Genomic DNA, 14,007 nt, shown 5'->3' on the forward strand with positions numbered 1-14,007 from the left:
GATAAATGCTGTCCTTAAGCACACTTGATGGGAAGGGGAGGAGTTGGGAAGGGGAGGACACTAGGATTGACTGTGTGAGGGGCTGTAAATGTAGTTCAGTGGGTAGCTTGTTCATCTAGCATATCCAAAGTCCAGGGTGCAGTTCTCAGCATCAAATAAAACCAGATGTGGTGGCTCACACCTACAATCCAGCACTCAGAAGGTGGAACCAAGATTAGCGGATCAAGGTCATCCTTGCCTACACAGTATGTTGAGCTAAAGAGGGTTCAGTGCTTTTTCCAGAGGACCAGAATTCAGTTCTCAACATCCTTGTAATTCCGACACTGGGATTACAGGCAAATGCTCATTAACTATTGGGTCACCAGCATCTCTCTCTTATTAACTTTCCTAATATGACTTTTATAGTTTTCTAAAAAAAAAGAAAGAAGGAAAGAAAGAAAGGAAGAAAAAAGAAAGAAAAATCCACATACAGGAAACAATAAGGGGAAATGCCACTCTCCAGGTTTTATGGTTCTCTGCTATTCAGGGGCATTAGTGAGGCTCTGACAACCCCATTGCCATAGTCCCAGGATTGTTCTGGGCTCCACAGTGGAGGCAGAGCATTGTAACCCACAGTGAACACACTTGGAGTGTATCCTGGGAAGCTAGTCATCTCTATACTTACGCTCATCAAACACTATGTTGGATTTCATGAGGATATTCCCTTCCTCCCTGCTCTATTGTTTTGAGACAATGTCTCTTGTAGCCCAGGCTGGCCTCAAACTCCATCCTTCCTCTCTGCTCTCAAATGCTGTGTGTGAAGATGTCACCCTGCTCTGCATGAATCTCATTTTGTCACCCCCTTTAAAGGACTTTAAGTAGTACCTTGGCATGACACACGAGCCTCTCCCTCACCTGACTCTGGCTCCCTTACACTTTGGGGAACATGCCCCACTGCACAGAGTCCAGTCAAACGGTCACTGCTCCCTGTTTGGGAGCTGACACTCCCTACTTGCCATTGCATCCTCTTCCTGCTCAACCCACCAGTCTCCCTCAGAAGCCCCCTTCCCCAGGAAGACCATTCCCCATCATTGCATTAACTTTTCCTGGAGAGACAAACAAATGTCTACTCACCCTAGATAGGGCACCAAAGACAGACCTATGGAAGTCTCTGCAACCTTCACAGCCAGCAGAATGACAAGCCTCAAGAGGCACGAAGGCAGTTCGGCTCAACACATCTCAGTAGCCAGTGTTGACTCAAACTTTGGGAGTCTGATCCCAAGCTGTTTATTTTGTGCATATTATTCTGGTGATAATTAACGTAATCTTGCACGTGCAACCAAGCACATGTAAGTCTCTTCAAGGAGCAAAGTAAGCTAAATAAAGACCAGACATGACTACATCAAAAATTTCCCCCCCAAGACAGGGTTTCTCTGTGTAGATCTGGCTGTTCTGGAACTTGTGTTTCAGACCAGGCTGGTACAGAGATCCTCTTGCTCTGACTCCTGGGAGCTAGGATTAAAGGCATGCCCATCATGCCCAGCCTCACAACTCTTTTTAAAGTCCATAAAAAAATAGGTTTTATAGATTGCTTGGGAACAAATTTATAAGGATCTGTGGGGGGCGTTTGCTAGAAAATCCCTGGCCACACAGACAGTGCAAAGATCGCCAGGCTTGAAAGCATGACATCCACTCCAGCCTTCTAGAAGGAAAAACAGGCTATGCATCCTTTCCCTTGAAGGAACAACCCTGTGTGCCTAACGTTCCAGGTCCCCCTAGTGTGTGTCTGTAAGCACAGAGACCTCCATGCCATGCCCCCTACACAAACCAAAGAATTTCGCCCAGATCTAACTTAGTGAACCATAATAATAGAACCATGATGAGTGGTTAACTGAGTTACCCACCCCAAACATCTACATCATCAAAAAAGCCTCACTCCATTGTGAAAGGTTACCCCCCCCCCATCGCTGAACAGGTGGAGTCCCTGTCTTAGGGTCTACTATTGCTGGGAAGAGACATTATGACCACAGCAACTCTTATAAAGGAAAACATTTACCTGGGTGGCTTACAGTTCAGAGGCTCAGTCCATTATCATCACGGTGGGACATGGTGGTGTTCAGACATGGTGCTGGAGAAGGAGCTAAGAATTCTACTGTTTTGTTTTGTTTTTCAAGACAGAGCTTCTCTGTAGCTTTGTAGCCTGTCCTGGATCTCATTCTGTAGACCAGGCTGGTCTCAAACTCACAGCGATCTGCTTGCCTTTGCCTCCTGAGTTCTGGGATTAAAGGTGTGCACTACTATTGCCTAGCTGAGAATTTTACATCTTTGATCCAAAGGCAACAGGAAATGAGATGAGACACTGGATGTGGCTTGAGCATATGAGACCTCAAAGCCCATTCCCACAGTGACACACTTCTTCTAAGACCACACCTACTCCAAGAGAGCCACACCTCCTAATAGTGCCACTCTGTATGAGCTTATGGGGGTCGATTACATTTAAACTACCACAGTCCCCTATTCACTTAACCTACTATATATTACCAATGTTCTCTATCTGGACCAGAGATTTCCAGGTTCTTGGTGTATCATGTAAAGAATACATACACACACACACACACACACACACACACACACACACACACACACAGAGTAAAGCAGCGAGGGAAAACGCAGGCCTGGTGCACTGCCAGAGAGCAGAAGGGTCTGGTTACTCCTGGGGCTTCCTTTAGTGGGTCTGGAGATGGATAGTTGCTAAGGGACACATGGCAGGTGGTTTTCAGTTCTATTGACAGGCATGGGTTATATTAGCCTCTGTTGACTGTACATGTCCTTGGGATGCATCTGATTGCAATCACATGCGTGTTCAATTACTGTCAAAAAAGACGGTAAGAGTTTTTCTATAAAAGCTGATTTTGAGAGAATCCACCTTGCTATATATGTACCAGTCTAAGCTGGACTGACCCACAAACCCCCACTCTAAGGATACATTTCAGGATGCTTGGCCACAAAGGTGGAGTTACTAAGGGTTGATAGGGAGCTACAGATCTGAGTGACCACACTGCTGTTTGGAGAGGGATTTGCAGGCAACTCAGGACAGGTGGGGTCGTAAGTATCTAGTATCTAAGTGCATTGTTGGGAAAGGGGAATGTGTATAGACCAAGTCATGCGTGGTCCCTGGTTGCTAAGTGAACCCTGCGCTTGCTGGTGTCATATATACTCTAATACCACCCAAGACCATGTACATCTGGGGGTGTGCATGAGTCTCTAATTATTCTCCTGACCCCTTCCTTCTATGAAAGAAAGTCCCAACCTGCCTGAGGGGTGACTGTGGGTGCCCACAGCTGCTCTGATGAAGACAGCAATGGCTGGCTGTGGGGAGACGTGTCTTCTCTTGTGTCCCTGGCATGCTGTGAATAAAGAGATGTGTTAAGTCAGTATGAATGCTAGGTTCAATCCCCAGCACCTGGGTGTGATGGCACACTCCTGTCATCCTGGCACTCAAGAGATGGAAGCAGGAGGATCATCATCAAGGTCATCGTCTACTATATGGTGAGTTGAGGCCAGCTTGAGCTATAGGAAACCCTGTCTCAAAATTTAAAGATAAAAAAGTTTTTAAAGAAAAAAGCATACTGTTGGGCATAGTAGTTCACATCTGTAATCTTAGCACTTGGGAAACTGAGGCAGGGGAATTGCTGTGAGTCTGAGAAAACTAAATCAAACAAGCATGGTAGTATGGCATCTGTGTTCCAGGCTAGAGAATTGAGGCTTCAGCTTACTGCCTCTTTCATGGGGTTCCCAGACTCCTCCCAGAACACAGCGTGAGTGTCGTCGCCTGGCTCACCTGGGTCCTGGACAAGCCATAGATGGAAGTGTAACTGAGGCAGGGGAGATGCTTCACCCACCACACTGGCTTTGACTGGGGAATCCCTGGCCCAGGTTTCACCCTCTGCTCCTGGGCCCACTTCACCATCTAGACAGACACAGGCAGGTTTGAACCTATTTCCTTATGGATGATGTTACCTTCTCTGATTCAGCCCATCTGCAGAGTGTTCTCTAGTCACATGGAACTGAAATAAATTTTGGCTATATTTGTTTTTCCTCTTTGAGGGATTACTGCTTTCCAGAATATATAGTATATTTTGTTTGTTGTTTTAAACATTGAAAATGCTCTTTATCCTGAAGTACTTAAAATATTTAATTTAAACGACTTAAAGTGTATATATTTTTTGAGACAGGGTATCTCTGTGAAGCCTGGCTATTCTAGAACTACCTCTGTAGACCAGGCTGGCTCAGACTCACAGAGATCCCTCTTGTCCCTTCCTCCAGAGTGCTGGGATTAAAGGCATGTGCCATCACTGCCCAGCTGTGTGTGTGTGTGTGTGTGTGTGTGTGTGTGTGTATCACACATGCATGTTTGGTACCTGTGGAGATCAGCAGAGGGCATCAGATCACCTGGAACTGTAATTATGGAGGGATGTGAGTCATCTGGTGGGTGCTGGGAATCAAACCTGGGTCTTCTGTAAGAGCAACAAGTGCTCCTAATGGCCGAGTCATCCCTCCAGCCCCATATTTTATTTTTAAAATTAAATTTATTTTAAGTGATACACAAAAACATAAAAATTGGGCCAATGTGATGACTCTGCAGCTTAGAACAAGCTCTCCCCTTACAGAGGACCCAAGTTCAGTCCCCATCACCTACATCAGGCAACTTACAACACACAACTCCAGCTCCGGGAGATCCAATGCCTTCTTCTGGCCTCTTCAAGGCACTCAAATCACATGCACATACACATACTTTTTTGTTTGTTTTGTTTTGTTGTTTTTCAAGACAGGGTTTCTCTACGTAACAGTTCTGGCTGTCCCAGAACTCTGTAGACCAGGCTGGTCTCAAACACCTGCCTCTGTCTCCTGAGTGCTAGGATTACAGGCATGTGTCACTGCCCAGCTCACCCACTTTTAAACAAAGATTTATTTATTTACTGTGTATACAGTGTTCTACCTACGTGTAGGCCTGCACACCAGGAGAGGGCACCAGATCTCATTACAGATGGTTGTGAGCCACCATGTGGTTGTTGGAAATTGAACTCAGGAACTCTGGAAGATCAGCCAGTGCTTTTAAACTCTGAGCCTTCTCTCCAGTCCTATACACATGATATATGTATGTATGTATGTATACACACACACACACACACACACACACACACACACACACATATGTATTAGCAGCTGTACTTTTTTCTTTCAAGGAATTTATCTGAAGGTTCTGGAAGGGTAACTCTTAGAGTACATAAGACAGCTCTAGGAAGCTTGAGCCAGCTGATGCCTCTATCTGTGGGACATCAGGGAGCTGAGGACATTAGCAATAATCCTACCTGTCACTCAGAAACAGCCAGCTAAAATAAATGTCTCAGAGCTGAAACTACCGGTCTTCTGGCCTCTGTCTCGTCTTTTCTATAAACTTCCACTGACAAGTGGAAAGCAAAATAGATTCTTTTTCTCTCTGTTTGGCTAGACTGTAAACAACCCATCTCCCTTTCCCAGTTTCTACCTCCCGAGTTCTCTTGGCCACTGAGATGGCAGTTACATAGCCGGCCCCCGGTACTCGAGATTCTGGTCATCAGGGAACAGAAAGGCTGGCCTCGGGGAGTCCCATGTCACCCCTTGGCTAAGCATCTTGTCAGACTGTCAGTCTCCTCACAGTCTTTCCACAGTGGCGGGTGCAGCAAGGCACAGTGTTCAGAGGGTGAGAGGAATATTCGCTGGAGAAAACACTGGTATTCATTTCGCTCTCTTTTAGCTATAACGAGCAGATTCTGGACATGAAGGAAGCCACAATTTAGAAGATTCGGAGCACTTTGGGTCAATCACCCAGGATGGTGGTCTGTTGAAGGCAGACCCCATCCTGGCACGGGCCGAGACTTATGGAGTGTACAGAGCTCACCACCCCACAAACAGTTCCAGGACCCAGCTTCTGCGGCAAGATCTGTTTCCTCCACCTCCGAGTCCTGCGACCTCCACCGCCCCCCCCCCCCGCCCCCTCCTCCTTTCTTCTTTCCTGTTCCGCTCTCTCCCTCTCCAGACCTCCCAAGCTGCTCTTGCTTGCCCCCTAGTGGCCATGTTTGTAATGTCCATCTGAGAAAAAGTCTGTGACCTGCTCAGAAGTTCCCACCTTGAACGTGAGCCAAGGGGGTCAGCCAGGATATCTTCCAAAGAGATGTCAATAAAGAAACTGTGGGCTAATGAGATGACCTGGGGGGGGGGGTAAAGGCACTTGTCACCAAGCATGATGACTTGAGTTGAATCACTGAGAGTCACGTGATGGAAACTGTCTCCTGCAAATTGTCCTCTAGCCTAAACACACACACACACACACACACACACACACACACACTCAGTGCCCCCACATGAATGAACGTAACAAAACATTTTTTAAAGAAAGGTTGATGTGTCTGATGAGATATGAAAAGTCACTGGGATCAGGCTTCAACGTGTCAGGGTTTGATTATTAAAGTTTGGAAATTTCCACCCTTGTTTTTGTACCCCCCCTTTAATATCCCACCTCCTACCTTGAGAGAGCTGCAATGAAAGTATGTTAGTTTCTGTAGCTACTTCGGAGCACAGAAGGTCCCTGGTTCGCATTGCTGACCTGCCATACAGTTGTCAGTCATAAAAAGCTTGCGTGGTATTTTGGAGAGGGGAGGGAGGGCATATCTTAAGAGGCTGAAGAGAAGACTGACATCAACTGAAGAGCTCCCAGTGTTGATGGCCATGGGTGATGTCCCTGAGGTCATACCAATTGCATGTCTGGAGCTTAATGGCCTAGAAGACACTGAGCATTCAGGAAGGGCTGGAAGGAACTGACCCAAGAGAGGTGGTAACCAGGAACGCCCCTCCAGGGAGTCCTCCTGCAGGAGCACTCCCTCACAGGCCTTCTCTTTTCTTAGTCTTTTTGTTTTGTTTTTGTTTTTCAAGACAGGGTTTCTCTGTGTAACAGCGCTGGCTGTCCTGGAACTCGCTCTGGTGACCTGGATGACCTCAAAGTCACTGAGATCTGCCTGCCTCTGCCTCCCAGGTGCTGTGATTAAAGGGGTGCGCCACCACCACCACCCAGCTTTCTTTAGTGTTTTAACTGCAATTCATACTGTCTTCGTTGCTTTTTTCCTGCTGGGATAAGACACCATGACCTGGGTCTGACAGTTTCAGAGGGTGAGTCCATGGCCATCACTGCGGGGAGCATGGCGGCAGGCGTGGTGCTGGAGCAGTAGCTCAGAGCTTTTCTTGAGATACAACCATGAGGCAGAGACAGCTAATTGGGCATGGCATGGGCCTTTGAAACCCGAAAGCCCATCCCCAGTGACACACCTCCTCCAACAAGGACACACCTCCAAATCCTTCCCAAACAATTTCACCAACTGGGGACCAAGCATTTAAACATGTGAGCTTATGGGAGCTATTTTCATTCGTGATACCACAGGTACTATGTCTTCAGTTGATTGGCACAGAGCCAGCATTCTTCTCCTAGGACTAGGCAGGTACCATATTGTACCACCGTAAGCAGGCCAAAAGCACATCCTTTTGGAGGATTTCTGAGATAAGAAACTCATCCTGGTCTTGAAGGTTATTGAGATGTGGTCCAGTTTTAGAGCTAATTGCACCGATAATTTTTGATAAGTATAAGAAGCCAATCTGAAACCTGGAATATCTATAATCCTAGATTTGGGAGGTAGAGGCAAGTGAATCAGAAGTTCAAGGTCATCATTAGCCGCGTAGTAAGCTTGAGGACAGCTTGGGCTACATAAAACCCTTTATAAAATAAACAAGTAAGCAAACACCCCCCCAAAACAACCACCACTAAAACAACAATAGAAGAAGCAAAAATCTGAATCTATTTATTCTGTTATCAATGCCTGCCACAATGCCTGCTCCCACTAGGAGGGTACAGTGGCTAATCCTGGTGGTCAGCTTGATATATCTGAGAAGACAGAACCTCAACTGAAGAATTGCCTCCATCAGATTGGCCTGTAGAGCATGCCTATGGGGGGTTACTTGGTATAGGAGTGTCAGTGCACTGTGAGTGGTACGCCATAGAAGGTGGGCCTGAGCTGCATAAAGGAACTAAGCCAGATGGGATCAGAGTTCTAGGAGAAAGGGTGACTGGTGGCAGAGAAATCACTGGTTGAGTGGGGCTTTATACAAAGGATGCCATGGAGACCCTCAGCTGGGACTGAGTTTGGGGAGTGGGCTAGTGTAAGAGGACCTAGCAAGCTGTGGTGATGGTTGGTGTTGTCAGTGACAGGTTCTAGCATCACCCAGGAAGCCAAACCTCTGAACATATCTTCGAGCTTCTAGACTGGATTAACTGGGGTGACCTGGGCACACAGCCATCTCTGTATGGTTCCTGATGGCAGGTGTGGTGAGACCAGCTGCCCACACTCCTGCCACCAGGGGTAAGGGGGATGGTGGGAAAGGGGTGAGGGGAGATGATGGGGAAGGGGTGAGGGGAGATGATGGGGAAGGGGTGAGGGGAGATGATGGGGAAGGGTGAGGGGGGATGATGGGGAAGGGGGTAAGGGGGATGGTGGGAAAGGGGTGAGGGGAGATGGTGGGGAAGGGGGTGAGGGGGGATGATGGGGAAGGGGTGAGGGGGGATGGTGGGGAAGGGGTAAGGGGGATGGTGGGAAAGGGGTGAGGGGGATGGTGGAGAAGGGGTGAGGGGGGATGGTGAAGGGGTGAGGGGGGATGGTGGGAAAGGGGTGAGGGGGGATGGTGAAGGGGTGAGGGGGGATGGTGGGAAAGGGGTGAGGGGGGATGGTGAAGGGGTGAGGGGGGATGGTGGAGAAGGGGTGAGGGGGGATGGTGGGAAAGGGGTGAGGGGGGATGGTGGAGAAGGGGTGAGGGGGGATGGTGGGAAAGGGGTGAGGGGGGATGGTGGGAAAGGGGTGAGGGGGATGGTGGGAAAGGGGTGAGGGGATGGTGGAGAAGGGGTGAGGGGATGGTGGAGAAGGGGTGAGGGGGGATGGTGGAGAAGGGGTGAGGGGATGGTGGAGAAGGGGTGAGGGGGGGATGGTGGGAAAGGGGTGAGGGGGGATGGTGGAGAAGGGGTGAGGGGATGATGGGGAAGGGGTGAGGGGGGATGATGGGGAAGGGGTGAGGGGGGATGGTGGAGAAGGGGTAAGGGGGGATGACGGGGAAGGGGTGAGGGGGGATGGTGGGGAAGGGGTGAGGGGGGATGGTGGGAAAGGGGTGAGGGGGGATGGTGGGGAAGGGGTGAGGGGGGATGGTGGAGAAGGGGTGAGAGGGGATGGTGGAGAAGGGGTGTCCTTACAACATGGGGGTTCACCCTGGACCAGCTGCTGCCTCATGCTGAGCATGGGTTCCCAGGAGGAGGAACAGCCTCTTAACATCGAGCCATTCTCCACTCCCCAGTTGCCACCAGGCCTCATTAAACTGTAGCCAAGGCCGGAGTCCTTCAGCTATATATACAAGAAGGCACTTTGCAAGGGGCTGGAGGGAACTTTTTTAGCTGGTAGCTTGATGTTCGATGGCAGTCTTCACTTCTGGATTTCAGGTCCACCGGAGAGCCACTCCAGCCAGGGACTTCCAGTTGCCCACAGGCCTCTCAGGTAGCTCCTACAAGCACCAAAGTGAAGAAGAACTCAGAGAGATAGTTCCCTACATGGCCACCAAGTCTGTGTTAAGAACAATGGTGACAAACAAAGGGCATGATGTAATGTATTTAGCAGACCAGAAGAGGCATTGACAAGTTAATAGAAGATATATACTTCAGGGATTGGAGAATGGCACTGTGGTCATGAGCACTGACTGCTCTCTCAGAAGACCAGGGTTCACTTCACAGCATCTATATGGCAGCTCACAACCATCTGTAACTCTAGTCCCAAGGGATCCAACACCCTCTTCTGGTTTCTGTGGGTACTGCAGGCATGGGGTACACAGACATAAATGCAGGCAAAACACCCACACACATGAAATAAAGATAAAATATTCTACAAGACAGACACAAAGGGCAGACTAATGGGAGTGAGTTATTTTTAGCACAGTTAATGCAAGTCCCTTGGTCTTATCTGTAGGATCATATTTGGGTAGATAAGTGAGATCTCGCTACCTTATTAAGTAGTAAAATTTACAGCACTAGTTGTCTTTCTTGAGGTTGTTCTTTGGAATAAGTGAAGCAATGGGTTACCAGGATGTAGGCTCTAAAGGTTTTGTCAAAAGTCATTAGGGTCAGGCTCCAATTAACTTAGGGTCTGTTTGTCAAAATAAGGGAATTTGTTTCATTTTTTGTCCTTTTCATCTTTTGGGGGCATGATCAACTGTTGAGCACTTTGGAAAAATCCAGTTAGGATGGGGCCATTCCAGGGGTGGAGTTGTGCTGGGTAACTTCCACAAGTATTCCTGGTATCAAGGTCATTCTGGGTTGAGCATCATGAAGAAGCAGGATAAATCTGATGATTGGTCATCTTAACTGTTCTTATCTAGAGAGCAGGAGGATCAAAGCTGGGCTGGAGTGGTCTTTGGTCTCAGTACATTAGTCGTTTATGCTGACAGAGAGGGAAGATGTTTGGTAAGTCCTAGCTACACCGTGTCTTTGACACGTTGTGGTCACAGAGTCACCTCGTTTATTGCTGACTTTCTGTCACAGTCATTAAGAGAACTTAACAATGTAGATACTGGTAGCTAGGACACTACAATGACCAGCCATCCAGGCTTGCCTGGGACTGAGGACTAAGCCAGCATGCGGGACTTTCCATGCTAAAAGTAGGGAAACTGGGTCAGCTGGTGACCCTATCAGCCACTAGCAAGCTCTCAGTCAGAATCTCTCTTTCTCCACAGAGTACTTGTCAAGCCCTTCCTAGCCTCTAGAATATGTATGAGTAAATACAAGTGTTGTTTAACATGCACATGTATCTACACAGCATAAGCACCAGTGTTCATAAGTGAATTCATTACACAGCCAGTTCAAGGCCATCCTGGGCTACATGAGATCCTATCTTTAAAAAAAAAGATTCTCATATGCAAACATATTAAAAACAAATCATTAATAAGCCATCCTTCCTATTTATATTACACACAGAGAGAGACAGAGACAGAGAAAGTGCCATGCACCCATTCCCTGTATATGCATAATGATGTAATGATGTTTTGGTCAATGATGGACCATGGATACCATGGTAATCCTATAAGGTTTTTGTTTTATTTGAGATTTCTCACTATGTACCTCAGACTGGATTTGAATTTCTAATCTGCCTGCATTAACCTCCTGAGCTCTGGGATTACTAATAGGCATTGTTATCTATAGCTAGTAGTCCTATAAAACTATATCACCTGGTGACATTTTAGCCATCCCAGTTTGTGCAAGCACACTATATGTTTGCACAATGGTGGAATTGCTTGGCAAGGCATATCTCCATTGTGAAGTGACACATGACTTTGTACCATAAATCCCACATATGTGTGACTATGTCTAAGCATACATGCAGACACACCAAATGTAAGCTTATAACTAAGGCCACCAAAGAGAATGCAATGTGTTCCAGCTAGTCAACACTGAGAGGACCAGAGAATGGGCCTATGTGTGTGACACTGGAATGAAGGGCCAGGGTTTGAATCTAAAATTCAAGTTAAGATTCACTTCCGGGGATGCCAGCATAGCTCAATAGTAGAGTGCTTGCCTAACACATGAGGCCCTGGGTTCAATTCTTAGCACTTCACAAAAAGAAGAAAGGAAAGGAAAGAGGAAAGAGGGGAGTATGGAAAAGATAAGGGGAAAGAAGAAAGTAATAAATAAAAAGAAATCTTAGCTAGGCATGGCAGTGCAACTTTTAATCCCAGCACTAGGGAGGCAGAGATAGGCAGATCTCCCAAGTTTGATGCCAGCCTGGTCTACACAGTGAGTTCCCAACTAGTCAGGGTGAGCAAGCCATAGTGAGACCCTGTCTTAAAAACAAAAAAGTAGCAATAATTGTTCTTACAAAGGATTATGTGGTTTATTTTTGTTATTTTAAACTATATGCATGTGTGTCTTCGGGGTGTTAGAGTGGATGTAAATGTGTGTGCAAGTGCGGTGGAGGTCAGAGGCAATGGATCCTCCTAGTGCTGGAATTATGGGCAGTTGAGAGTCAGCAGATGTGGGTGCTGAGAACCAAACTTAGGTCCTCTGGCAGAGCAAAACATGCTGTTAATCACTGAGCCATCTCTCCGTCTCCCTTGAAGTCATTTCAGCAGCACCTTGGCATTCATAAAAATGATGTTGGGGGAATCTTTATTTATGTCATTATCATCATCCCATCTGAAGCCGGAAGCCAAGGTGCTGAGACCCTAAAAACTCATAAAGCATGCAGATGGCTTGCATTGCCTCAGGCGTCCAGCAGGAGGTGTGATCCAGTGCTGGGCTGGGGTGTGGAAGCCGCTGGGCACGGAAGCCTCCCTGCAGGCTGGATCCCAATAGCATTGAGTAGGGAGCTGTCCTACTGCATTCCAAGGAGAATGAGGTCTTATTTACATGCTATGTAAAGCAAGGCCATATTTTGCCAGAAGGCCACTGTTCTGGCCTTTTGCCATCATCGGTGCCACCTACCATCTCCAATAAGACTTGGCCTTTCCCCTCCCAACTCTCAGTCAGGAGTGGGAACTGGCTCTCCCAGTTACCTTCTGACTTTGGCATTGCCCAAGAGACGCTGTAGGCATAGTGGAGGGTGCTGAACCAGCAGTTGAAGGATCAAGTCTCTATTAGGCCACTTGCTAAGCATGAGGCCCGGGACCAATCATGTTTGCCTCTCCGTTCTGTAACAATAATAAAATTGTAGTGGTGTGGAGAGAGGGGCTGTGGGGAAGCCTAGAGGAGGAAGATCGGCAGAGACACTGTCTATAGAACAGAGAGAGCTGCAGCGGCGCATGCAGAATGTGCAGACTTGAGACTTCATTCTTTGAGCCCTGGAAGGAAATGCTCTCTAGCGCAGCACCATCCAGCGGCAGGATTCTAGAATTTTTCGGAGCCTCTCCTTAAGGGTGTCAAGACTAGAGACAGACCCACAGCAGGAAGATGATCTCTAATCTAGACACCTCTATGCTTTGCAAATTAAATAGGATGCTGCACTTTGACCTTCCTTCTTTCTCTGTCTCTCTTTCTGTCTCTCTCTCTCTTTTTCTCCTTCCTTCCTTCCTTCCTTTTCTTCCTTCCTTCCTATTTGATTTTTATGTAGACTAGGCTTTCCTAGAATTCACAACAATCTCTGTCTCAGTCTCTCAAGTACTGGAAATACCGGTGTGAGCCACCGTACCCAGTCTGGGCATCCTTTTTTTTTTTTTTTTTTTTTTTTTTTAAATTGTACTGTTTAATATCTTATGGTACTGGGGATTGAACACAGTGTTCCATGCATCACAGGCAGGCACTCTACCATTGACTTGCATCTCTTACCTTGTTCTGACAAAGTGTTGAAGGATAGGTCACTATATGTTGGGAGTGGGTGTTGCATATAGGGTGGTGGATGAGGAGGTCCAGGATGTTTGTCTGCCAGCCACGCAGTGTGTCTGCAGTTGGCAACCCCCTTCTTCAGCTGCAGACACACTGAACCTCTAACAGGGAGGTGAGTCTCTCACAGTCCCATTGGGGACATGCCAGGGACAGATGTAACCACCAGAGGACAGTTTGTGCCAGAGACCAGAGCAGCCTGTATGTCCGAAACACTTCGGTCAAGATGAGCCAGAACTTCAGACAAGGCTGGCAGCCAATGGTGCCCTCCTGGGGAAGGGGAGAGTTTTCATGGTGCAAAGAAGGTGGGTGGTATATTCTAGAAGTCCAGATCCTATGGACCTCTGTGGTAAGGCACATGGGAGCCTGAGGGAGGCTGGGCCTGGAGGGAGCACACCTATGTTAATGGAGCTGGAGGGAGGAAGAAGGGGCCTGTTGCCTTGGAGCCTATGGTGTGCTAGATGCTCTCGTCTTTCCACACAGGCAACGCATCTTGCTTTTTTTTTTTTTCCACATCCATATTACAAACAAGACTTATG

This window comes from Phodopus roborovskii, unplaced genomic scaffold (genome assembly GCF_943737965.1).
Source record: "Phodopus roborovskii unplaced genomic scaffold, PHOROB, whole genome shotgun sequence".
NCBI classification, from domain to species: domain Eukaryota; kingdom Metazoa; phylum Chordata; class Mammalia; order Rodentia; family Cricetidae; genus Phodopus; species Phodopus roborovskii.